Raw genomic sequence first — 25857 nt, 5'->3', positions numbered from 1 at the left:
ATATTTTTCTTGTTACGATCGCAGAGGAATCGATGGTGGCAGTTGGGCTGATACATTTGCTGGCGCTCGAGCTCTGTAGAAAGCGTTAATAAAAACGAGTGGCAGAACGGATCTTCATTTCTTTGGGTTGTCTTACATCCACGGTGCGAGGAAGACATACAAGTTTAAATTGTCGTTGTCCTCTTGAAATAATAAGTTCACGTGCAGGGACAATGAATGTCTGTTTTTTAGTTAAAGTTGGTTCTCAAACTTTTTTGGTCGCACCCCCTTAAAACTTTACAAAAAATCTGCTGTCCCCACGCACACACACTTACCACCAAATAATTGTGATCTTTTTTTTTTTCAATTCAAAAACGTGCAATGAAAAACACCTGCAATAGTTTCACGTAGTAATGTAACTGAATCATTGGATATGATCAAAATATGACAGTAAGAGAGAATAAAATAATTTTTAATTTAAAGCTGCATTCTGTAACTTTTTTTATTTCCAAAAAACTCTCTGCTTGCCTTAGCTCGATTCAAAATGGAAAGCCTGTTGTAACGTTTTTAATTCCAGTGGTACTGGTGGATTTCCGCGGGAGATTCGAGCATGTCTTTGCGTCATTACGTCACATCTGTACACATAAAGAAGAGTCTCGGCTAGTATAAGCTATCCTGAGTCATTACGTCACATCTGTACTCATAAAGAAGAGTCTCGGCTAGTATAAGCTATATTGAGTCATTAAGTCACATCTGTACACATAAAGAAGAGTCTCGGCTAGTATAAGCTATACTGAGTCATTACGTCACATCTGTACACATAAAGAAGAGTCTCGGCTAGTATAAGCTATATTGAGTCATTACGTCACATCTGTACACATAAAGAAGAGTCTCGGCTGGTATAAGCTATACTGAGTCATTACGTCACATCTGTACACATAAAGAAGAGTCTCGGCTAGTATAAGCTATCCTGAGTCATTACGTCACATCTGTACTCATAAAGAAGAGTCTCGGCTGGTATAAGCTATATTGAGTCATTAAGTCACATCTGTACACATAAAGAAGAGTCTCGGCTAGTATAAGCTATACTGAGTCATTACGTCACATCTGTACACATAAAGAAGAGTCTCGGCTAGTATAAGCTATATTGAGTCATTACGTCACATCTGTACACATAAAGAAGAGTCTCGGCTGGTATAAGCTATACTGAGTCATTACGTCACATCTGTACACATAAAGAAGAGTCTCGGCTAGTATAAGCTATCCTGAGTCATTACGTCACATCTGTACTCATAAAGAAGAGTCTCGGCTAGTATAAGCTATACTGAGTCATTACGTCACATCTGTACTCATAAAGAAGAGTCTCGGCTAGTATAAGCTATATTGAGTCATTAAGTCACATCTGTACACATAAAGAAGAGTCTCGGCTAGTATAAGCTATACTGAGTCATTACGTCACATCTGTACACATAAAGAAGAGTCTCGGCTAGTATAAGCTATACTGAGTCATTACGTCACATCTGTACACATAAAGAAGAGTCTCGGCTAGTATAAGCTATACTGAGTCATTACGTCACATCTGTACACATAAAGAAGAGTCTCGGCTAGTATAAGCTATATTGAGTCATTACGTCACATCTGTACACATAAAGAAGAGTCTCGGCTGGTATAAGCTATACTGAGTCATTACGTCACATCTGTACACATAAAGAAGAGTCTCGGCTAGTATAAGCTATCCTGAGTCATTACGTCACATCTGTACTCATAAAGAAGAGTCTCGGCTAGTATAAGCTATATTGAGTCATTAAGTCACATCTGTACACATAAAGAAGAGTCTCGGCTAGTATAAGCTATACTGAGTCATTACGTCACATCTGTACACATAAAGAAGAGTCTCGGCTAGTATAAGCTATATTGAGTCATTACGTCACATCTGTACACATAAAGAAGAGTCTCGGCTGGTATAAGCTATACTGAGTCATTACGTCACATCTGTACACATAAAGAAGAGTCTCGGCTAGTATAAGCTATCCTGAGTCATTACGTCACATCTGTACTCATAAAGAAGAGTCTCGGCTAGTATAAGCTATACTGAGTCATTACGTCACATCTGTACTCATAAAGAAGAGTCTCGGCTAGTATAAGCTATATTGAGTCATTAAGTCACATCTGTACACATAAAGAAGAGTCTCGGCTAGTATAAGCTATACTGAGTCATTACGTCACATCTGTACACATAAAGAAGAGTCTCGGCTAGTATAAGCTATACTGAGTCATTACGTCACATCTGTACACATAAAGAAGAGTCTCGGCTAGTATAAGCTATCCTGAGTCATTACGTCACATCTGTACTCATAAAGAAGAGTCTCGGCTAGTATAAGCTATATTGAGTCATTACGTCACATCTGTACACATAAAGAAGAGTCTCGGCTAGTATAAGCTATACTGAGTCATTACGTCACATCTGTACACATAAAGAAGAGTCTCGGCTAGTATAAGCTATCCTGAGTCATTACGTCACATCTGTACACATAAAGAAGAGTCTCGGCTAGTATAAGCTATACTGAGTCATTACGTCACATCTGTACACATAAAGAAGAGTCTCGGCTAGTATAAGCTATCCTGAGTCATTACGTCACATCTGTACACATAAAGAAGAGTCTCGGCTAGTATAAGCTATATTGAGTCATTACGTCACATCTGTACACATAAAGAAGAGTCTCGGCTAGTATAAGCTATACTGAGTCATTACGTCACATCTGTACACATAAAGAAGAGTCTCGGCTGGTATAAGCTATACTGAGTCATTACGTCACATCTGTACACATAAAGAAGAGTCTCGGCTAGTATAAGCTATCCTGAGTCATTACGTCACATCTGTACACATAAAGAAGAGTCTCGGCTAGTATAAGCTATACTGAATCATTACGTCACATCTGTACTCATAAAGAAGAGTCTCGGCTAGTATAAGCTATATTGAGTCATTACGTCACATCTGTACTCATAAAGAAGAGTCTCGGCTAGTAGGCTATATTGAGTCATTACGTCACATCTGTACACATAAAGAAGAGTCTCGGCTAGTATAAGCTATCCTGAGTCATTACGTCACATCTGTACACATAAAGAAGAGTCTCGGCTAGTATAAGCTATACTGAGTCATTACGTCACATCTGTACTCATAAAGAAGAGTCTCGGCTGGTATAAGCTATACTGAGTCATTACGTCACATCTGTACTCATAAAGAAGAGTCTCGGCTAGTATAAGCTATCCTGAGTCATTACGTCACATCTGTACACATAAAGAAGAGTCTCGGCTAGTATAAGCTATACTGAGTCATTACGTCACATCTGTACACATAAAGAAGAGTCTCGGCTAGTATAAGCTATACTGAGTCATTACGTCACATCTGTACACATAAAGAAGAGTCTCGGCTGGTATAAGCTATATTGAGTCATTACGTCACATCTGTACACATAAAGAAGAGTCTCGGCTAGTATAAGCTATCCTGAGTCATTACGTCACATCTGTACTCATAAAGAAGAGTCTCGGCTAGTATAAGCTATACTGAGTCATTACGTCACATCTGTACACATAAAGAAGAGTCTCGGCTAGTATAAGCTATATTGAGTCATTACGTCACATCTGTACACATAAAGAAGAGTCTCGGCTAGTATAAGTTATACTGAGTCATTACGTCACATCTGTACACATAAAGAAGAGTCTCGGCTAGTATAAGCTATACTGAGTCATTACGTCACATCTGTACACATAAAGAAGAGTCTCGGCTAGTATAAGCTATACTGAGTCATTACGTCACATCTGTACACATAAAGAAGAGTCTCGGCTGGTATAAGCTATATTAAGTCATTACGTCACATCTGTACACATAAAGAAGAGTCTCGGCTAGTATAAGCTATCCTGAGTCATTACGTCACATCTGTACTCATAAAGAAGAGTCTCGGCTAGTATAAGCTATACTGAGTCATTACGTCACATCTGTACACATAAAGAAGAGTCTCGGCTAGTATAAGCTATATTGAGTCATTACGTCACATCTGTACTCATAAAGAAGAGTCTCGGCTAGTATAAGCTATACTGAGTCATTACGTCACATCTGTACACATAAAGAAGAGTCTCGGCTGGTATAAGCTATACTGAGTCATTACGTCACATCTGTACACATAAAGAAGAGTCTCGGCTAGTATAAGCTATACTGAGTCATTACGTCACATCTGTACACATAAAGAAGAGTCTCGGCTAGTATAAGCTATATTGAGTCATTACGTCACATCTGTACACATAAAGAAGAGTCTCGGCTAGTATAAGCTATTTCACATGAAACAGAATAAACAGAACAGATACGACACTTCGTAATCCTCTCACCGATTCTCACAGAAGCGAACCCCATGCAGGTTTGACAGAGGTTGGTCATTAGACTAACATAGTTAACAAATGTACCATGCCAGTGCTTCCAGTTTACTTGACGCTTCAAATTACCATATGACTCTGAGAGGTTTTGCAAACAGGCATTTTTAATGAGGGAAAAAGGAATGAAGTGTAACGTATTAATAATGAGAAATTTGTCTGAGAGAGGACTCATTTCAAATTCCCAGCGTTATTCTGAGTGGATTAGCAATGTGATAGCATTCTATGGAAGCAAAGCCAGGATCTCATTGTTATGGGCCATGGCTCTTTCCGTAAGTGCACTGCTAATACACTGAATAGAATGAAAAGCTACAGGAGTATTTGCCTGGCATTTGAGAAATATGAAATTACTGCTAAAAACCCTGCTAAAAAGTCCAGTTAAACTAGCATGAGTTCCCAAGCCCGAATCGGACTGGTTTATGCTACAGCACAGTTATAAAACTTTACTGTTTTTTTTTTTGTTTTGTTTTTTCTGGGGGACTTTTTGCTGGCTAAGTTAGTTAAGAAACTTGGTGGGGATCCTGAACTTCCCATGATCTAATATTCAATACACAATGTAAGCTGGTAATCAACTATTCTAGTAGTCTTTTCAGCCATAGCTTTAGAAATAACATGAATTCAATTCAAGTTCATTTAGATTTTTTTTCCCCAACGAATGTCTTAAAATATCAGATACTTTTACTTTTTATAACTAAGTTAATTCAGGTTAATTCAGGTGATGTCATGGTGTCACTCAATCACTTTTCATAATTTTATTTTAAATGATATTTTTTTACCTTCAATATATCTAAAAACTTTATTATTTTTTAATAATGATTATAATTTGCACACATGGCACAGCCTAACATAGACTTTAAATAGTTTTCCCCCTTTTTAGGACATATCACGGAGGAAAAAAGTAAATAAAAGAATAAAAAAATAACAACAAAAACAACAACAACCATTACATGCGTTTTACAAGGAGCCGGCAAGTAGAAATTGTGGTCATTTTTTGTATTTTCTTTTGTATGTAACAATCCCATTTCCTGCAGTATTATTTCCCCTTGTCCTTCTGAGAGTCATTTGTTCCATAAAACATATTTGACTGACAATGTATCAAAAAAAATATACATATCACAAGGGTTTCACTTGAGCCAACGTGTATTGACAGCTTTTTTGCAGGCGACCAGAAACATTTTCAAGAGGTAAATATCACTTGTACCCAAATTAAACCAGAGGAACATAGTGGGAAATGCCACATTTATGTCAAAGCCTAATATTCTGGACATTAATTGTCCCACCATTACCATAAAAAGGCTTAAATTTAAACACATAAACACAAAGTGTCTTTTTTTTTTTAAAGTTTATTTTATTTTAGTTTATAGTTTATTTTAAAAGAAATTTCCTTTTCCCTTTACTTTTTGGCCCATATCATTGGCCCACAAGCAAATACTGATCATAATCAGTGTTGGGAGTAACGCATTACAAAAGTAATACATTACAGTAACATATTACTTTTTGCTGTAACGCAGTAGTGTAAGGCATTACTAATCAATTTTCAGTAATATTTTACTCGTTACATGTTCAGTGAGGCTTGTATTACAGTTGTATTACAGTGTATTGTCTGCTTTTACTTCTTAAAGGCAACAGACTATGTGAAAGTTTTAAAGCAGTCTTTTAGTGCCAGTTCAGAGCGGTCGCGTCTGTAACATTGTTTTTTCCTCATAAATGCGAACACGAAAACTAAAATAAAATGAATATTTTAAGTTCTATGGAGACTGCAGAGCCAACCCTTCCTCATCCGATTTGCGCAGTGTAATTAACAGAATTACAAAAAATATATTTTGCCTCCTATTTTTTTGTCACGCATGAATGTGTGTCTTTTCCCTAATATTACAAATAAAACATAGACTGATATTTGTCTAATGTCTGGAGTCCTTTAAGGAAGTAGCCTATATACGTTTCAATACATGAATTTTCTGAGAATTTTTATTTCAAGTTTTGACTGCAAATGTCATGTCCATAATGCTGGACTTCCCCAATTTTAAATAATTTATCCTCAACTAGTTTTGTGGTGTAGGTCCACGTATTTTATAATGTTAACTTCAAATAATACTAATAGCCTAATTTAAAGATAAGGCAGCATTGGATATGGACGGTAAGGAGAATAACGCTGGAGTTGGAAGAGGTGTGTCGCGATTCTGTAGGTTCGTGGATGTGGCGAATCGCGATTTCGGTTTCATATTGCATATCGTTACAGCCCAAAAGTTAAGTTCTACTTAGTTATTTTGGTGAAAGTAACTCAAAAGTAATACAAGAGTAATGTAACGCATTACAATTCTGGGACAGTAATATTGTAAGGTAATGAATTACGTTTAAATAACAGTAACAAGTAATACCTAATGTATTACAGTTTGGAAGTAACTTGCACAACACTGTTTATTTCACATGAAACAGAATAAACAGAACAGATACGACACTTCGTAATCCTCTCACCGATTCACAGAAGCGAACCCCATGCAGGTTTGACAGAGGTTGGTCATTAGACTAACATAGTTAACAAATGTACCATGCCAGTGCTTCCAGTTTACTTGACACTTCAAATTACCATATGACTCTGAGAGGTTTTGCAAACAGGCATTTTTAATGAGGGAAAAAGGAATGAAGTGTAACGTATTAATAATGAGAAATTTGTCTGAGAGAGGACTCATTTCAAATTCCCAGCGTTATTCTGAGTGGATTAGCAATGTGATAGCATTCTATGGAAGCAAAGCCAGGATCTCATTGTTATGGGCCATGGCTCTTTCCGTAAGTGCACTGCTAATACACTGAATAGAATGAAAAGCTACAGGAGTATTTGCCTGGCATTTGAGAAATATGAAATTACTGCTAAAAACCCTGCTAAAAAGTCCAGTTAAACTAGCATGAGTTCCCAAGCCCGAATCGGACTGGTTTGTGCTACAGCACAGTTATAAAACTTTACTGTTGAATGTTTTTTTTTTTTTTTTTTTTGCTGGCTAAGTTAGTTAAGAAACTTTGTGGGCATCCCGAACTTCCCATGATCTAATATTCAATACACAATGTAAGCTGGTAATCAACTATTCTAGTAGTCTTTTCAGCCATAGCTTTAGAAATAACATGAATTCAATTCAAATTCATTTAGATTTTCTTTCCCCAACGAATGTCTTAAAATATTAGATACTTTTACTTTTTATAACTAAGTTAATTCAGGTTCATTCAGGTGATGTCATGGTGTGACTCAATCACTTTTCATAATTTTATTTTAAATGATATTTTTTACCTTCAATATATCTAAAAACGTTATTATTTTTTAATAATGATTATAATTTGCACACATGGCACCGCTTAACATAGAATTTAAATAGTTTTCCCCCTTTTTAGGACATATCACGGAGGAAAAAAGTAAATAAAAGAATAAAAAAAAATAACAACAAAAACAACAACAACCATTACATGCGTTTTACAAGGAGCCAGCAGAAATTGTGGTCATTTTTTGTATTTTCTTTTGTATGTAACAATCCCATTTCCTGCAGTATTATTTCCCCTTGTCCTTCTGAGAGTCATTTGTTCCTTAAAACATATTTGACTGACAATGTATCAAAATAAATATACATATCACAAGGGTTTCTCTTGAGCCAACGTGTATTGACAGCTTTTTTGCAGGCGACCAGAAACATTTTCAAGAGGTAAATATCACTTGTACCCAAATTAAACCAGAGGAACATAGTGGGAAATGAAACATTTATGTCAAAGCCTAATATTCTGGACATTAATTGTCCCACCATTACCATAAAAAGGCTTAAATTTCTTTAAAAAAAAATAGTTTTTCAGCCATCCTACATAAACACAAAGTGTCTTTTTTTTTTTTTTTTTAAAGTTTATTTTAGTTTAGTTTATAGTTTATTTTGAAAGAAATTTCCTTTTCCCTTTACTTTTTGGCCCATATCATTGGCCCACAAGCAAATACTGATCATAATCCAGAACGTCAAGAAACGACAAACAAAGTTCCTGCATGTCATGTTTTGATGACGAACTATCCTCTTCATTACATTAAAAATCAGCCCTCTTATTTGCCTGCTTAATTTTATCCTGTAATTTCCTTTTATTTGCACAATCACGAAACGTATCAATGGGATGTACACACAATTATCGAATGCCACCGGTGGGACACGGACCAAAAGTGTCCTTAAATAGGCTTAGTAAGCGTCTCCATTCACTCCCTGTTTGCCTGTAGAAATTCATCTTATAAAAATGATAACTTTATCACCTATTTTATGTCCACAAACTGGCATGCTAATGTATTTCACTCATGTCCTCATTAGTCACTGTAATTTTCTGTCCGGGCAGAACATGCTAGTCTAAAGGTAACCGGAATTATTTCTCAGAAAGTAAGCCTCGTGTGGCAGTAAACACGTCTGTAAATGCCAAACTAAACACACAAATATGTGTAGAAACCGAACCCTCTGGACACATTAATCATTTTGAAATGATAGAAGTTTACTCTACACTGCATTAAATGCGCTATCCTTTTCTTCTCCCCTTCAAGAACATTTCCCATTAAGGCGCTGGTCTTGGGATGTGTTGTGATTTATACGTCCGTAGCTGTTCGAGTAATTACAGCAGCCTCCTCATTAAATTATACAGTCTGCATTCACATTCATAACCTGCAGAGAAGCAATCTCTGGAAGAAAGTTTGCTCATGGTTTGCACACCGGAGGCATCTCTAAATCTGCATTGACCCTCACTTCCACACACCTTTCTGTCTCTTAATGCCCATTTGCACTCTCACAGCATAATATAAACAACGGCGGTTTAATTAGTTGGATTTATCTATTTATTTTGCCTTGCTTTAATGAACACTCAAAGAATTTGCTTTTGTCTGCTGAGGTCCAGGACGGGCTTTCTGTGCCAGCCGCTCGCCTGCTTTCAGCTCTAAAACAGTGCTAATCTAATTAGTAATTAGTGTAATATGAGCACTTTTATTATCTTTTACCACAGAAAACGGTGGCAGTTTATGGCTAATTCCTGAAATGTCACTAGTCTTTCACACTTGGGGCACTTGAGAGTGAAAACATGTACTGTAGCCCCTGCACGCTCTGAGGGAAAAACTGTCCCCGGGAGACGGGGATTGGCATACAATCTTTATGGCCCATTGATGTCCTCATGTTTGATGTCCTGGAGTGACATATTTTTCCATCTATAGAATGCTAGAGGCCACTGACCCATTTTTCTAAATCACACACACTTATCCAGACATGGTTTACAAAACCAGAATAAATACTGTAGAAAAAAAACTGCATGTTTTCCCCCCACTGCTAAAGACGTTTTACCTGTTTACTGTTTACCTGTGACCAAACTATGTCACTATGTCAGTCCTAGCAGATATAGTATCATTAAAGGGATAGTTCACTTTGAAATTCATTTTTGATATGTTTTAGCTTACCTCAAGGGCATCTGCAGTATTTTCAATTTTGATATTTTTAGGTCAAACCGTTCTTGTCTGTCAGTCATATAATGGAGGTCTATGGTCACCACCTCAAAGAGCATGCACAGAGAAGTCCAAATTAAACATGATTTAATGACACATTGATGGCCTAAGTCACGAAACGAGCGGTTTGTGTGAGAAAACGAACCGTATTTATATCGTTTTTACCTCTTGTAACCTCTCACCCGTGTACATCACTCATTGTTTACACAGAGATTTCGGGTTACTATTAGCCTGTGAAGATCTAAACATACGTATATATATATATATATATATATGATGTACATGCGCGAGAGATCACTTCCGGCGCTTGCGCAAACCGAAGTGCCCGCACCCTCAGATCACTTGGACATGGCTGTGGTTACAAGAGGTAAAAACGATATAAATACTGTTCGTTTTCTCCCACAAACCGCTCGTTTCGTGTCTTAGGCCATCAATGTATACATACATTTACGAGTCATTAAATCATGTTTAATTTGGACTTCTCTGTGCATGCTCTTTGAGGTGGTGACCATAGACCACCATTATGACTGACAGACAAGAACGGTTTGACCTAAAAATATCAAAATTGATACTACTGCGGAAACAAAGACACCTACATCATGGATGCCCTTGAGGTAAGATAAAACATACCAAAAATTAATTTCAAAGTGAACTATCCCTTTAAGCTATATTTGGGTGTTTATTATTAAAATGTGGCTGTCTGTTCTGGTACAATTTATCGTGCTTCAAAACAGTGGTATTATGAGAATACCTAATGATGTTATACAAATGTATTGACTGCCAGACAACTGTTGTTATAGCATGCTGTGAGTATGTATTTTTAACAATGCTTATTTGGTAGAGCAACAAATGCAGTTGAGTCATTGGCTCAAAAAAAACACACACAGTTTAATGGTTACTCAATTCATGGCCTGAAAATGACTTGATTACAGTTATTACCATTAATGTATGTCACTGTTACATAATAGTACTGTATATCAACCGAAGTTGGAGATGAAAGATATGTAAGGGTTAATGCCCGACGAGGTGTCCATTGTCAGGTTTTAATGGACGACGGCCGAAGTTTTCGTTCACTTTTTCGAACACTTTCCGTTCTTTGTCTTTTTAGTTAGCTTAGCATACTGTTAGCCAATTAGCCTACTAGCTTTTAACTATAGGCCTACTCTGTATTATTATTATTTTTTTTTTCATGTAATGACGTTCAAGTGCATTTTATACTTACACTCAAAAAAAAGCTGTCACTGGGGTGGCACCCTATTAAAATATAAAAGGTAAACTCACATAAATTGGTTCTAAAATTGTACATATAAGAATCTTTTTGGGTATTGTCCCAGTGACAGCTTTTGTACCATTTTTCTGAGAGTGTATTAGTAAAGGCTGTATACCCATTGCTATGAATGGGATAAACTGAAACGTGCAATATGGTGGCTCCAGGGCAGCTCTATAGTAATGCAAGTCCCACCTTATAAATAAAAGAGACAAACATGAATTGGTAAAGTCATCGTGCCAGTTAGAAACTCCAGTTCGCTCTTATAACTGTACATGAGCATTGGCGGGACCGACCTGAAACATATGCATTCGGATGTTTCATGTCAGATTTATTTTTGATTTGAAATATGTGAGAGTGGCCAGTATATTTTTTTGAGATTTCAGTGCTTCCCCATTCAGATATATAGTAGGAAGTTGGTTCTGTATGTTGGAAATAGTTCCCCGCAGGCTTTGCAAATGTATAGCTGGCGAGTGGACCGACTTTCCTTGGTATTATTGTTATTATTATGTACTGTATAGGGGACTTACTCTTCACAACTCTGTAACCAATAACGCTGTAGGTATTTGTGCCTGCCTCTCGCTTATATGCGAGGTGGCTCTGGAAGGGCACATCAGGGATTCTGGTGTATTTCCTAGCTATGCTATTGTTTGGATGCAGTTCTTAGCGGAAATGGATAGGAACGAAATTCAAAGGGAAACAACCTATGGTAAGTCTTTGTTAATTGACAGAATATAAGCCTTTACCTCTTCTGGAACCTGTTTAGAAAGGTATAGAGGTAGGTAGGATTGTGAGGCCTGTTCTTGTTTGAGAGCGATACAGAAGGTTTTCTACCGCAGTCGGGCCGTTTGGTCCAGTGAGGACTGGCACAGCAAGTGTAAGTAAGTTGAGCAGTTCAGCACAAGGATTTCTGCTGCGTACACCATCTGATCCTGGGGCTTTGTGGATTCCAGCTGCTTTGCGGATAACACATCTGAAGGATTGAACAGAGCTTACAAGCTTTGTGTAATTTCAGTTACCCATCACGCTAATTGCTATTAACCGTACTGGTTCGTTTAACTCAATGCCGCTTCGGTAAGAAAGCATCTGCTAAAACATAAATGCAAATGTAAATTGGGGGGGCGGTTGCCAGTTTAATGTGATTTAGCCAGGTAGGACGTGTCCAACATGTTTGCTTTTTAAGATCCATTAAAAACCAATCATTTTATGGTTAGGTTTAGAACTGCATTTTGGAGCTTGAATATTCATTATTATCAACCAATATCTATCCTCTTGGTGGAGGTTAGGGTAAGGGAAAGGGTTTGGACTATAATTGGTTTCTAATAATGTTTTTCCATGACTAAAAAAGGATATTGAGTGGGTAAATCAAGTAGTAAGAGTCTGAATGTTTCCGTTTCAGAACATGGGTCATGGCCATCACCGGTCAGAAAGATCTCTTGAGTGTTAAATGGCATCCTTTTCTTCCCTGCAAAAATCACCACAGCTATTTGAATCGCCATTTAACCCTCTGATGGTCCTCGGTCACTTCTGACCGAATAATTTTCTGTTTTGAATTATTAAAAATCAAAAGGTTATGATACTTGGTGACTTTTTTGGCATTTGGTATGTGAATACAAAAAAAAATTGAGGTCATGATCTGAGCATGCTAAGTGGTCGTAAAGAAAATAGTCACGATTTTGGTCTTTGGTCAAAAATGACCCCCATAGGAAATGAATGGGAAATTGACAGAAACAAAAAAATTCACAATTTTTTTTTTTTTTTAATAAGAAATAGTTTTTGAGATTGTTTCAATTATATATATAAATCCACCAAAAAAAGTGTTCATAAACAGCTGTGGATTTCTCATGCCTCTCCATAGAGAGCTGTACATGTCATCTAGTGGTTACAGCATGATTCTACGCTTTTTCTCTATACTGTAACCAGACGGTGCTAATTTTCTTCAAAAAATGTTTTTTTTAAATATTTTTTTCCAAGTACTGCATTAATATAAAAATAATAATAATAATAATAAAAAATATATATATATATATATATATATATATATATATATATATATATATATATATTTCCATTGAAAAAAATGGACCATAAATATGAAATAAATATTAATAAATTCAATCAAATTGTCTCAAAATACTAAATTAAAAAGAATAAATATTATAGAACAAAAATAAATTGCATTGGTTTTACTGGGATGGAAGAAGTTTCATTTTCAGGCCTCCGGTCACTTCTGACCGGGAAGGCCCAGGACGTGACTCATAAAGGAAGACCATCAGAGGGTTAAAGGTGCTACATGTATTTTTTTAGCGGCCTCTATTGGTGAGGTTTCAGACATACACGCATACACGCGGATAGCTCAAAATGCGTATAGATAACACGCCACTTGACTTGAAAGTGGCGTGTATGTTTACGCAAAAGTCATGATGTCATGTTGCATTTCATGTCTCATATACGTTGTAGTTTACCTTGCTATTTCATTACAGTTTACCATCATTTCAGCATATCTGAAAACGTGTAATTTATCACAATAAAAATAGCGGAGGTCTCTCCATAATTCAAACGCTTTGCCGATGTTGATCCGTGTAAGTCGATCCGATTCACGTTTGGCCTTACGAGCTTCAGTAGATACATTTTTTTGTTTTGTTTTGTTTAATGTATTTTAATGTGGATTTTGTGTTGTAGTGTGTGTTGTGCTGCAGACAGGAGTTTTTAGTGTTATCAGACTCCCGTCGCATAGACTGTATATAAAAGGAGAGAGGCTCGGGAGAAGCTCACATCCGATGGATTTCGCAGAAAATCCGACCCGGAGACTTCACATAGAAATAGGAATACTAGCCTTCAGAGGTAATATCAAAACCTGACAAGTGTAATGTGTGATTACAACCCCTTCACACACAGGCAATAAAAAAAGGATTAATTTTAGAAGAAAAGTTACCTTTAGCACCTTTAATATTTGAGTCTGTTTTTTTTATCTCATTTTTGGTCTTGTGTAAACAATAACCCAGGCTTTATTTGGGTGGCAACATAATAAAATATCACTCAAAGAAATATCACAAAGATGTTTTTCAGGTATGAAAAAAAAAAGAAATTCTCTCCTTGCTGTGTAAATTATGATCTGCTGAATTCATAACATGCTTTTTTTTACATAAGTTTCAGTTATGTCTTGTGAAAATGTGCGCTTATTTCAGTAGATCCACTGCATAATAAATGCACGCATTTTTACAGAACATAATCGCATATTGGTGACAGTTCTGTAATATCTAACGGTTTCTACATTGGCACCTAGTAATGCTTATAAAATAGTAAATGCATTAGTTTTTATGAATTTACTATGAGCGATATATATATTTTTACAGCATTTGTTAAACTTTGCTAATATTAGTTAATACAAATACGGTTCATTTTTGTTCATGTTAGTTCACAGAGCATTAAATAAATAGTTCAGTCATGAAACTCTGGATGGCGCTGGCTGATGGGTTCTTAATGAAATCTGCTAACAGTGGCATCATCTATCACGGCTCGAGCTGATTGGATTCTTCTGATTCTGCAGCCAGAGCCAATGAGTTTGCTGCTTTACTTAGGCTCTGTGTTTGCTGTAAGCAATCTTGCACCACGGTATAAGAAACCCTCCATCACATCTGTTACTGTGTGGTGCAGGCAGAAGAAGAATCAAAAGTTCCAATGCAAACTTTTTTAGATTACATGATTTTAGCCCGATTTTGGCACAATCCGTTTTACGTAGGGTGTCGTGTGGATTCGTAAACGACAACGGCCGTCGGGGCGAAAGATTCGATCCTATCATCTCGTATAGTGTGACATAGTGGGCGACAACCTACGTCGCGTAGCATGTTTAATTTTTATCGGTCGTTCACAACGGTTCCGACACATGTATGAGGTTGACCAATAGGAGTACAGAAGCTTTTCCGTACACAACTTTCAAAAATGGCGAAACGAAAGAGAGACGATGGTGCTGACGTTAAAAGTAAAAAATATCAGAAAACAAAATTTTACCTCAAGTTCTCTTTGGAGGATTGACAGCCCATACTGTCCTCTTCGAGCAATCCAGGAACGTGTCATTGTCGGGTTTTCTTTCTTTTTTTACTTTTTTCTGAACACAGGACAGCCAACGCTTCATCCATTGTTTGTTTACGTTCGTTTCCGGAAGTCACTCACTACTAGTTTCGCCTAGAGTTTCGACAAGATTTTAGGAGTCAAAATCGCGTAATCTGACATAGTGACTATCATAACAGACAAAAAAAAATCGTGTAATCTGAACCAGGCATAAATCATACGAAGATGAAGCGGGGCAGAAGGTTCACACACACTTACTACAAGATCAGACAACGAACAAGGCAACACACAGGGTTTAAATACAAGACTAACAAGGAAACAGGTGTGACAGAAGAACTAATGAGGGTTACCGTGGAAACAAAGAAGTGCCGGGAAACCAGAACAAAGGAAGACATGTGACTAATGAAAACAAGACTCAGACAGAATCACAACTCTGGCAGTATCGATTGATGATTACAAATTATACAAATGAACACTAAGTAATCTGATTTATGTGCGCTATGTCGTATACTTGCATTCTCTCGACTGGATGTGCAAGTCGTCATCTTAACTGTAATTCAACATTATGAATGAAACAATGGGAGGACAACCCCTGGCAAACTTTGCAGGTCATGAGGTGGATGTTAGCTTTAAGGATGATAACTCGCCTGACAACTTACTAGAAACATTTTCCCTGCAAGTTATCATTCTGGTAGATCAAATTCACAAATTTATCCAATGTATACCGATTCACATGGTTAAGTTTTTTATTTAATTATTTTTATTCGGATTAGGCTAATAATCTGATTATAAGGGTCCGTGTAAACGCAGCTCTTGAAAATAACCTTTTAATTTAAGCCCCATTAACAAATCCCAGGCTAATGCTGCACAAGTGCTTTGTTTGACCAATTAACTGGAAAAAAAAAAATGAGCATAGGCATTGACTAAAGATCCCACTGGGTTATTTTATAAATCCAGAATCTTATTATTACAGGTGTCACAGTTTCATATTGGTAATAGCTTAACAGTGCTTTGTCCTTGGTCTAATGGTTCACAGTAACACAGTTTGAATACAGAGGAATTATGACATATGGGGTTTAGTTTGTGACAAGCATTCGGTAAGATCTCGGTAACCCTTATCACAAAATCGTACAGTATGTCAGTGCAAAAATATATAATATATAAATACTATAAATGTATGAATCCTATAAGAGCCATTCCACCAAAAGGGTGACATTTCTGTCCCCAGGACATGTATAAAATTGCATGAAAATTAACTCTAAAATACATTTTATTATTAAGCAAAATGCCATGCACATTAAGCTAACTACAAATTTAAAACGTATAATTAAATACAATAATAAAAAACGACACAGAACACCAAAAAATAGCATTTTCCGCATGACCCAAATCTCTATCTCTAAACTTTACCATGAAATATTATGATTAAAATCCTTCAGAAATCTGATTTTTCTTGCATTGTTGTGTGACTTTATATCCAAACTGCTTTAAAATGAAAAAAGAAAAAAACATTTGATCTAATATTTTAGATAAAATACACATTTTAGTCATGTCCCTGGGTTTTCACTCAGTGCTGTTAGACTATTACATCCCCCCTCAGAAAAACGTGGACTATTCCACAAGACACATTTTCAACAGTAAGTTGCATCATCTTGATCTTCTGAAGGCAATGGGGTGACTATAAGTCACTCCTCTCATTTTCATTTCTGTATATTTTATGAAATTGTAACTATGAATGAGAAGGTCAATCTCAACCTAATCTTTTTTTTTTTTTTTTTAAATATTAACTTTTGGTAAGGCACTAGAAATGGCTCAGTGTCCTCACGCTATTAGCATCATACAGTATTGATGCCTTATATTTGATAACTTAAAAATTCAATCCTGTTACTTTCAGTCCTTTTACTGTTTTTTTCTGTTTTTTAAAAAAAATAAAACCACTATTTTTTATCAGTTTTGTTTGGCCCATAATTTATAAAATTATTTAATGAATTAATTAAAAAAAATTATAAGCTTGAGGCTTCTTTTATTGGCACAAATATCAATTTTTTAACATATAACCAACAATTTCTTTAAAATAAACACTTTCTTTGGGAAAACAAAGGAATTAATTGACATGCCTGTAAACTTGCTTTTTAAACGACACATGATTTTCGGTAACAGGACTGAGAATACATGTGTCCATATTCTGCTTAAACCTTGTAAAAAAATAAATAAAGTTGCCTGAGATTGACCAATACACATTTTGAATAGTTAAATATATGTAGTATTAGATTCAATGTTGAAAAAGATCAAAAATAAAGTTTATTTTTGTAGAGTTACCACAAGCATGTCACCCATTCGGTGGAATGGCCTATAAATATAAAATCTTTTATGCCATAGAATGGTGCATAATATCTATTTAAGGAGATCCACTTTTGGAATTTTACACCAATTGTTGTTTTTAAAGACACTCACCCTCAGTGGTTTCCCTCTGGTTTTGAGTTGGACTACCAAAAGTACCAATATCCTGATAGTACAATACAATCCCTCCATGTTTCAGTGAGCTATACCTAGCAAGGCTCAACACACAGCGAAATCAACTCTCAACCCTTTACAGGTTAAAGGCTTACCTCCATTTTAAAACATAGCTCAGTGTATTTAAAGAGAATAAGATCAGCTCAAAAGGGGAGTAGCTTTCATTCAGCTTCAAATTGAAAACCAATTATTCGCAAAGACAGCGTCAAGGCCGAAGCCAGAGGCGCGGCGCGGCAGACAGGCATTTAGACGACACACATAACCGTGTGGGGTAACCTCAATTAACAGGCCTTCTCGTGGCCTCGGCTTCCTCTCACTCAGGCTTAAGACACCCAATTTTCTGTCAGTAATTAGTTAAATTACAAGAGCGCAGGGGATTTTTTTCATTTCCCACCACAGAACGAATGTTTGATTAGTTCAGAGCAGCGGGAAGGGTCAGCGTGTCGAGTCAGTATTCACGGGGAATGTTATTCACAGAATTAATCTCCGTGGCTGTGGGTGTAATTGGGTCATCGAGGCGCGGAAAATGCGAACGGTGATCATTGTAATCGGTTGTGAGATGAATGTGTATGGCATCATTAACTCAATAGGGAGGCAAAGCAGTCTTATTCTCACCCAGAGAGAACGTGAAGCATTCGGCTACCATGCCACATCTCCGGCGTCCAGAACTCGTTCTCTCCGTGTCTATTGACTCATCGTGGCTTAAAGATGGACCGCTTGTGAATAGAACAGGCCAGGATACTATTGCTGTGGCTTTGTGTCCCCTCACAACTGCAGTGTTGAGCCGTATTGGCAAAGGATGTGAGGAGAGGAGACTGCTGGACTCTATTTACAGTCGTGTTCTGCCCATGTGTGAGGTGGTGCTTGCATGCATGTGACGTTGGAAAAACATCTTAGATGAATAATAGTGCTGTTTTTATCCTCCTTAAAGGTTAAATCATTTCTATGCCTCTCGTGGCACCAAAGGAAATTGCAAAAATAACGACTGGCTATATTCGGAACAGCACGCTACCGTATTATTTTGCCGTGTATACAATATGTATAATGTGAAAACGATGTATAGTACATTTAGATGACCTTCTGCATTGCAGTCTCCCACAGACCACATTGCGGGGAATGTTGTATCCCACTATGCAGTGCACTCAACTTGACCATGTGTTTCCAGTAGACTAACGAACCAGAATTAAAGTAATAGGTCACTTTAAAATGAAAATTATCCCATCATTTATTCACCCTCAAATCATCCTAGATGTATATGACTTTCTTCTCTCAGACGAATACAATCAATATATTTTGCTGATATACTGGCTAAGTTGTTTACGTGACAGCGAAACGGTATGAATACAGAGCACTAAAGTACATACTCCCATATCATAAATTTATTCATTTGTTGACTAGATGCTGCATCAGCAGAGAAAGAACAGCAGTATGTTTGCCGTCGAGGCTGCGAGGACTCTAATGCTACGTTCACACCGGACGCGAATAGGGCGTCAGGCGCGAATGATTTCAATGTTAAGTCAATGCAAAGACGCTTTACGCGCGTGAAAAGTTCCTGCGGCGCGAATGAGGTGTGGAGCGCGACGCGGAAGACGCGAAGACGCCTCGTTCGCGCAAATGCCGCGAATTGAGCGTCTGGCGCGTTACGCGTGAATGATTCAGCTAGTGCCATTTGTGCATTCACGCGTTTGACGCGAATTCGCGTCTGCCGCCCGAGTTGAAAAATCTGAACTTTGGCGTGAATTTGCGCCGCGTTAACCAATCAGGAGCCGAGCTGCTTGCTCACGTGGTGAAGTGTCTGGATGCTTCAATAAATTATTTTGTAATATGACTAAATGCATGGTGGGATTATGCACAACAAAGCAAATGTTTTATCACTTAAAACATTATTTCTATATACGAGACGTTCATTTTGTATTGAATGTCATTCATTCCATATCTAGATTATCATATCATAAATTCGTGTCTGGACGTGAGAGAGAGAAAAAAAAAATCACAGGACAGGTTAATAACTTTTGAAGACTGGCTCTATTTATCATCAAAACAAAAATAAATGACAGCTAGATTAGATGGATGAGGGCGAGGGTTTATCATCGCTCCGATGCGGGACAACAGGTCATCAAACTGGCCGCGGGACAGGCGGAAGTACCGCTGACAGCGGCCGTCATCCAGCGCAGCTCCTGGAGCGAGCAAATGGTGAAACTCGCCAAACGGTTCGGCTCCGAAGGGTCGGGTGGACACAAATATACGGCGACGATGATCCCCACGCCGCTGTTCTGCTCTCCAGAGTAAATACAGAGCGGTAACTCTCTTGATGAATGCTCGGTCGACATAAAAACAATGGCCGCCAACGGATTTCGATTCTGACACGCGTAAATTTTGCTTCAAACTTTTGTTTTTACACGCGCCAGTTTCGCTCTTGACACGCGAATTAACACAAAGTGGTCAAGCGTCAAACTAGGCGCGAATTTGACGCACGATTCGCGTCCGGTGTGAACGTAGCAGAACATTAGTAGCGGCTACCTCAAGGGACAAAAACACACGCAAACCTGACCCAAATATGTTACGTCACAATTGTTACCATCTATTTCCATTAGTTTATATCCAGCTGGTCACTTTTATGCATATTTAAAGCTAATGACATTGCTACAATACCAACCCGATCTCACGGGAATTTGTACGAATTTTACGAGGTGGCTAATTCGTAACAATTCGTACGACCTCACTCGTACGAATTAGTACGAAATCGTACATATTTTACGAATTAGCCAATTCGTATGAATTTGTACGAATGACCTACCCCTGACCCCGCCCCTAAACATAACCGTCACGTGGGTTTAGACAAATCGTACAAATTCGTACGAGTGTTCGTACGAATTGGTCGTGAGATAGCGTAGACAATACATATTGTTATTTTGATGATCAGACAATCATCAAGGTTTATAAAATAGAAGCAAATAAAGTGAGAGACTACACATGTGACATAGGTCTACATGTAATTTTAATGCTCTGGCCTTTGCAGATGACTCTTTGGTGAATTTATATGAAATGGTAAAATTTTTCCTAAGTTAAAGGAGAACTCCGGTCAATTTTTACATCGAGGTCATTTTTTTTGTACATTTGGAGTGCTGTCAGTACAAACAAAAACAACAAAAATCGGTGTTGCCTACACCGTGACCCTGTTGACTTCAATGGGGCATGTTCTAAACCTGCTTTTAGACTCTTAACATTCTTGATTTGTCATTACGAGTGCACAGCCATGTGAGACGTGTTATTAAGAGTGACCACGGTCAATCTGACTGCAGTAGACGTGAAAGATATTAATAAAAATGCCGTTAATTCAGCCAGCTCGGCTCGCATACCTGTATTTACTTCCTGTTTTCAGTTGAAGCCCCAAAGTTTGTGATCGCGATCATTGGTAACTAAATGATGTTCAACATCTGACTCGGATGAACTATCCATTTGAGCTGATATTCTCAGAACACCACACAGCACCGTCATCGGCTTTTCCACTTTTGCTTAGTTACCAAACTCGACAATCGACTACTGTGGACTTCGACCGAAAACAGGAAGCAAATAGAGGTATGTGAGCTGGCTCTGTAAAGTATCCTCCAGCACATGCCAAAGACTTACAGTGAATTTAAGTTCTGGACTCATGTGCCAATTCATGTGTGAAAATGATTCAAAATGATCATTCTTTCACAATCTGAGCCTGATGAATCATTGTCATCTTTGAATATGGCCATGATGCGTCTTCCTACATGGGTGTTTAAGAAATGAAAAGCGACACACTCCATCAATTAGAATTAGAACATTTAACATGATAGAAACACAACAATCACTTCAATAATGATCCAGTCTTAGACTCTCAAGCATTTGCCTATTTAAATCCACAGCAATTTTTTTTTTTTTTTTTTTTTGGTCGGGCAATGTATAACAAATACAGTTAAAGTATTTTAAAAAAACAAGCTGAAACTATAATACTTAGTTGACACTGTACTTAGTTGACACCTGCAATATAGGAGCAACTATATTAACTTCAATAAAATGACACACTTCAACTTTAAGCTTGTACTCTCACCCATCACTCATGAAAGGAAATTACACACTTGCATCCCTTAAGCATGAGCTCTCAAAACCTCTCCTGTAGCCAAAGTGCTTCATCTCACAGAACATCCTGTTCCCTGCTGAGCACCAGCTCAATAATATTGCCATTTTAGACATTTATCACGGGAAAGGTAACGTTGGCATAACACAGGGTGACAAGTTTAACCAGCCAGTGGCCTCAGTCATCCCTCATCCAGCACTGTCACTGTTTGTAGCACATGGATAAATGTGTAATAGGCCTACATCACGGCACTAATATTTCTCAGAACACATAATGGGAGTTGATGTGTTCAGGGTGCTGTGACGCTGCTGGGTCCAGTGCTACATTATTTAGTGGGATTTGGGAAGGAGTTAAGTGCTGGCAGAAGGGAAAGTGAGATGGACGTTGCATGTCGAGTGTCCACATATAGGGGGATCTGTTGTAAAATCCCACATGAATGAAGCGTTTACTATCCGTACTGATCTGTATGCGACAGTTTCGGTTCAAACCTGAGCTGTATATAGATGCTTTACAGTTTTGTGAAGTTAAATCTACCGTGATTAGGGTTCAATTCACCAGAAAATATAAATTCTGTCACCCCAAATCTGTATGACGTCCTTTCTTCCATGAAACAGATCCATTTTAAGTAATTTTCTATATAATGGAAGTGATTGTGGACTACATAAATCGACGTCTTCTGAAAACATCAAATAACCTAGAAGAAAGACTGATTTTAATGATATGGGGCTGAGTAGATATTTTTGGGTGAACTATCCCTTTAAAACGAGTTCAGGGCTGGAAAACAATGCCTTGTTGCCTGAAAATTTGATGTGTTGTGGGTTGAATTCGGTGTGCATGTGCAGGTGTAGGAAAACGCTTACAAGACAGCGACTACGGTCTTGGACACGCCGAGCAGACACATTTATATTGGCACAGGTTCTTGAATAGTAAATCCGTGTCCTTGGAGAGGTTCTGAGGCCGTTTGGGAAACTCTAGATCTTTACTGCCACCTGCAGGCCGCCAGAAGCGCTGCGCTCTGCAGCTGTAGTTCATTTAAATTGTGTGAACTGATTAAGAATGCCCTTTAAACCAGAAGCCCTGAAGGCAAGCACCACGATCGGATTTTAAATGGATGTTTAGCATTGAGTGCTCGATAAACACGCCATCCTGCGTTTGAATGGATTTGTGTGTATGTGACTGCTTGCGTTGATGTGCAAACGTATTCTGAAGACGTGTGTGTGTGTGAATATGAGTAAGATCATTAATGAGGATGTGAGCGCCGTGGACAGAAATAGACTGAGAGGCCTGCGGGGCAAGAAGGGAAGAAACTCAACAGCAGCTCATAACTGCAGCACAAAATACACAACTGTGCGGATCACCGTCAGATCTTGGAATTGACATCTGTATTGTTAAATTAACCCTCAAATTGTTCTGTGCCTACAACAGCAAACAGGAGCGGATTGAAGAATATTTGTTTATAAATTGGTCAGAATGGTCAGCATAGCCCTGCTAGTACATTTCCTAACCAAAACACCTAACCTAACACCTAAGCTAGTCGCAGACTAGGCCTTGTCCACACTAATACATTTTCATTGACTCACTGGTAAACATAGATGGCGTGTCGATGAGATACTGTACAGGTACTGTAGATGTCGCCGAATGTCAAATCTGGCCATGTGTCTGGGCTTTTCAGAACATGAACCCTGGTTATATAAAAGCTTAACCTTATATCTCCTTTTAGCTTCTTCGTACAAAGAATTATCATATGCTGACAAAACACAGGTAGACTGCTGTGTATGTTTTGGTTCTTTCTGCCAACCAGTTCATGCCCACGCCCATATCGTGACGTCACTTTTTGACTCCGCCGAACATCGCTATTCACTTTCACACTGTTGATAAAATGTTACTTTGCATACTCTTGCAACGATGGCAGAAAATTCCTATAGCAAAACTTGAGAGCTGCGTTTTAGGCCACACATTAAATGGTGAGAAGTTTTGCTAAATAAAATCATCCAGCGAGAAGAAGTGCACTTGTATATATATTTTCTTGTCTGCATCATCTCAATGAGCTTTTGTGAGGGTTTACACATGCGCAGCGAGGTGAATTTAGCGTTTTCCGACGTTTGGGTGTGGATGAGAAACTTTTGGAAAACGCATGAAACTGCAAATGTGGACGAGGAGAGCGTATTGTATCCGGATTTATGTAGATGTAGCCGAACATGCATGTTTGAGCTGATTTAACTGAAAGCAACTTGCACTGTCATATCTCTAAATTTGTCTGTGACATTTTTTTGTTTTGTCTCAAAATGAACACCAGCAATGTTTTTTTTTTCTTTTTCTAAGGCACGTTTATAAAAGCTATTTTAATGTATATATAGTTATAATTATATTATAATAGATGTATTGACTGATTCTGTTTTAGAAGAATTATTAAGACTTTGTATCATCTTTAAGGTTTTATTACTTATTTTAAATTACTGGCCATTGAGGGACACTGTACGGAGGCGTATTGCATTCACTTGAAGAAAAAAAATCTACTGTGTTTTTCTGAATTAACAGAAATTACGAAGTTATTACGAGATAATTTTTCTTTTTTTTTTTTGCTCTGTTTTTCTGAATTAAAAAAAAATTCCATGAAAAATTAACTCGTTAATACGGAGGCGTATTGCATTCACTTGAAGAAAAAAAATCTACTCTGTTTTTCTGAATTAACGAGTTAATTTTTCATGAGAAAAAAAAATTGCTCTGTTTTTCTGAATTAATGAGTTAATTTTTCATGAGAAAAAAAATTTTTTGCTCTGTTTTTCTGAATTAACGAGTCAATTTTTCATGAGAAATTTTTTTTGCTCTGTTTTTCTGAATTAATGAGTTAATTTTTCATGAGAAAAAAAGTTTTTCTCTGTTTTTCTGAATTAATGAGTTAATTTTTCATGGAATTTTTTTTTTGCTCTTTTTTTCTCGTTACTCGTTAATTCAGAAAAAACAGAGCAAAAACTTTTTTTCTCACGAAAACTTAACTCATTAATTCAGAAAAACAGAGAAAAACTTTTTTTTCTCATGAAAACTTAACTCACTAATTCAGAAAAAAAAAGCAAAAAAAATTCTCATGAAAAATAACTCATTAATTCAGAAAAACAGAGCAAAAAAAATTCTCATGAAAAATTAACTCATTAATTCAGAAAAACAGAGCAATTTTTTTTTCTCATGAAAAATTAACTCATTAATTCAGAAAAACAGCAATTTTTTTTCTCATGAAAAATTAACTCATTAATTCAGAAAAACAGAGTAGATTTTTTTTCTTCAAGTGAATGCAATATGCCTCCGTACGTTAATTCAGAAAAACAGAGCAAAACTTTTTTTCTCATGAAAAATTAACTCGTTAATTAAAAAAAACGGAGCAAATTTTTTTCTCATGAAAAATTAACCCGTTAATTCAGAAAAATAGAGCAAAAATTTTTTTCTCATGAAAAATTAACTCATTAATTCAGAAAAACAGAGCAAAACTTTTTTTTTCTCATGAAAAATTAACTCATTAATTCAGAAAAACAGAGCAAAAAATCTTTTCTCATGAAAAATTAACTCATTAATTCAGAAAAACAGAGCAAAACTTTTTTTTCTCATGAAAAATTAACTCGTTAATTCAGAAAAACAGGGCAAAAAATTTTTTCTCATGAACAATTAACTTGTTAATTCAGAAAAACAGCAAAAACTTTTTTCTCATGAAAAATTAACTCGTTAATTCAGAAAAACAGAGCAAAACTATTTTTTCTCATGAAAAATTAACTCGTTAATTCATAAAAACAGAGTAAAAACTTTTTTCCATGAAAAATTATCTCGTAATTCTGAGTTAATTAACTTGCTAATTCAGAAAAACAGGGTAGATTTTTTTTCTTCAAGTGAATGCAATACACCTCCGTAGTACTGAATGCTTTTGTCCTCACAAATCTCTCAAAAACATTCTGATTTAATCTTTGGACAGTTAAGGGCTTTTTTATTATTGTTGTTGTTTGTTTAATTCCCTCTTCCACC

At 37.0% G+C, this 25857-nt stretch overlaps 1 protein-coding gene and 1 long non-coding RNA gene across 3 annotated transcripts in view; one reads left to right on the top strand and one right to left on the bottom strand.

The window, feature by feature from the left end:
• Positions 1–25857, bottom strand: part of LOC120489298 (uncharacterized) — a 186496-nt gene that overhangs the window by 45395 nt on the left and 115244 nt on the right. The window lies entirely within an intron of this gene.
• The window catches only part of olfm2a (olfactomedin 2a), a 101570-nt gene that overhangs the window by 30541 nt on the left and 45172 nt on the right, over positions 1–25857 (top strand). The gene's annotated exons all lie outside the window — the stretch shown is intronic.

The sequence above is a fragment of the Pimephales promelas genome, chromosome 3 (assembly GCF_988280905.1).
Source record: "Pimephales promelas chromosome 3, fPimPro1.hap1.1, whole genome shotgun sequence".
NCBI lineage: Eukaryota > Metazoa > Chordata > Actinopteri > Cypriniformes > Leuciscidae > Pimephales > Pimephales promelas.
Note: the sequence above shows the minus strand (reverse complement) of the source record. Positions and strands in the feature narration are given on the sequence as shown.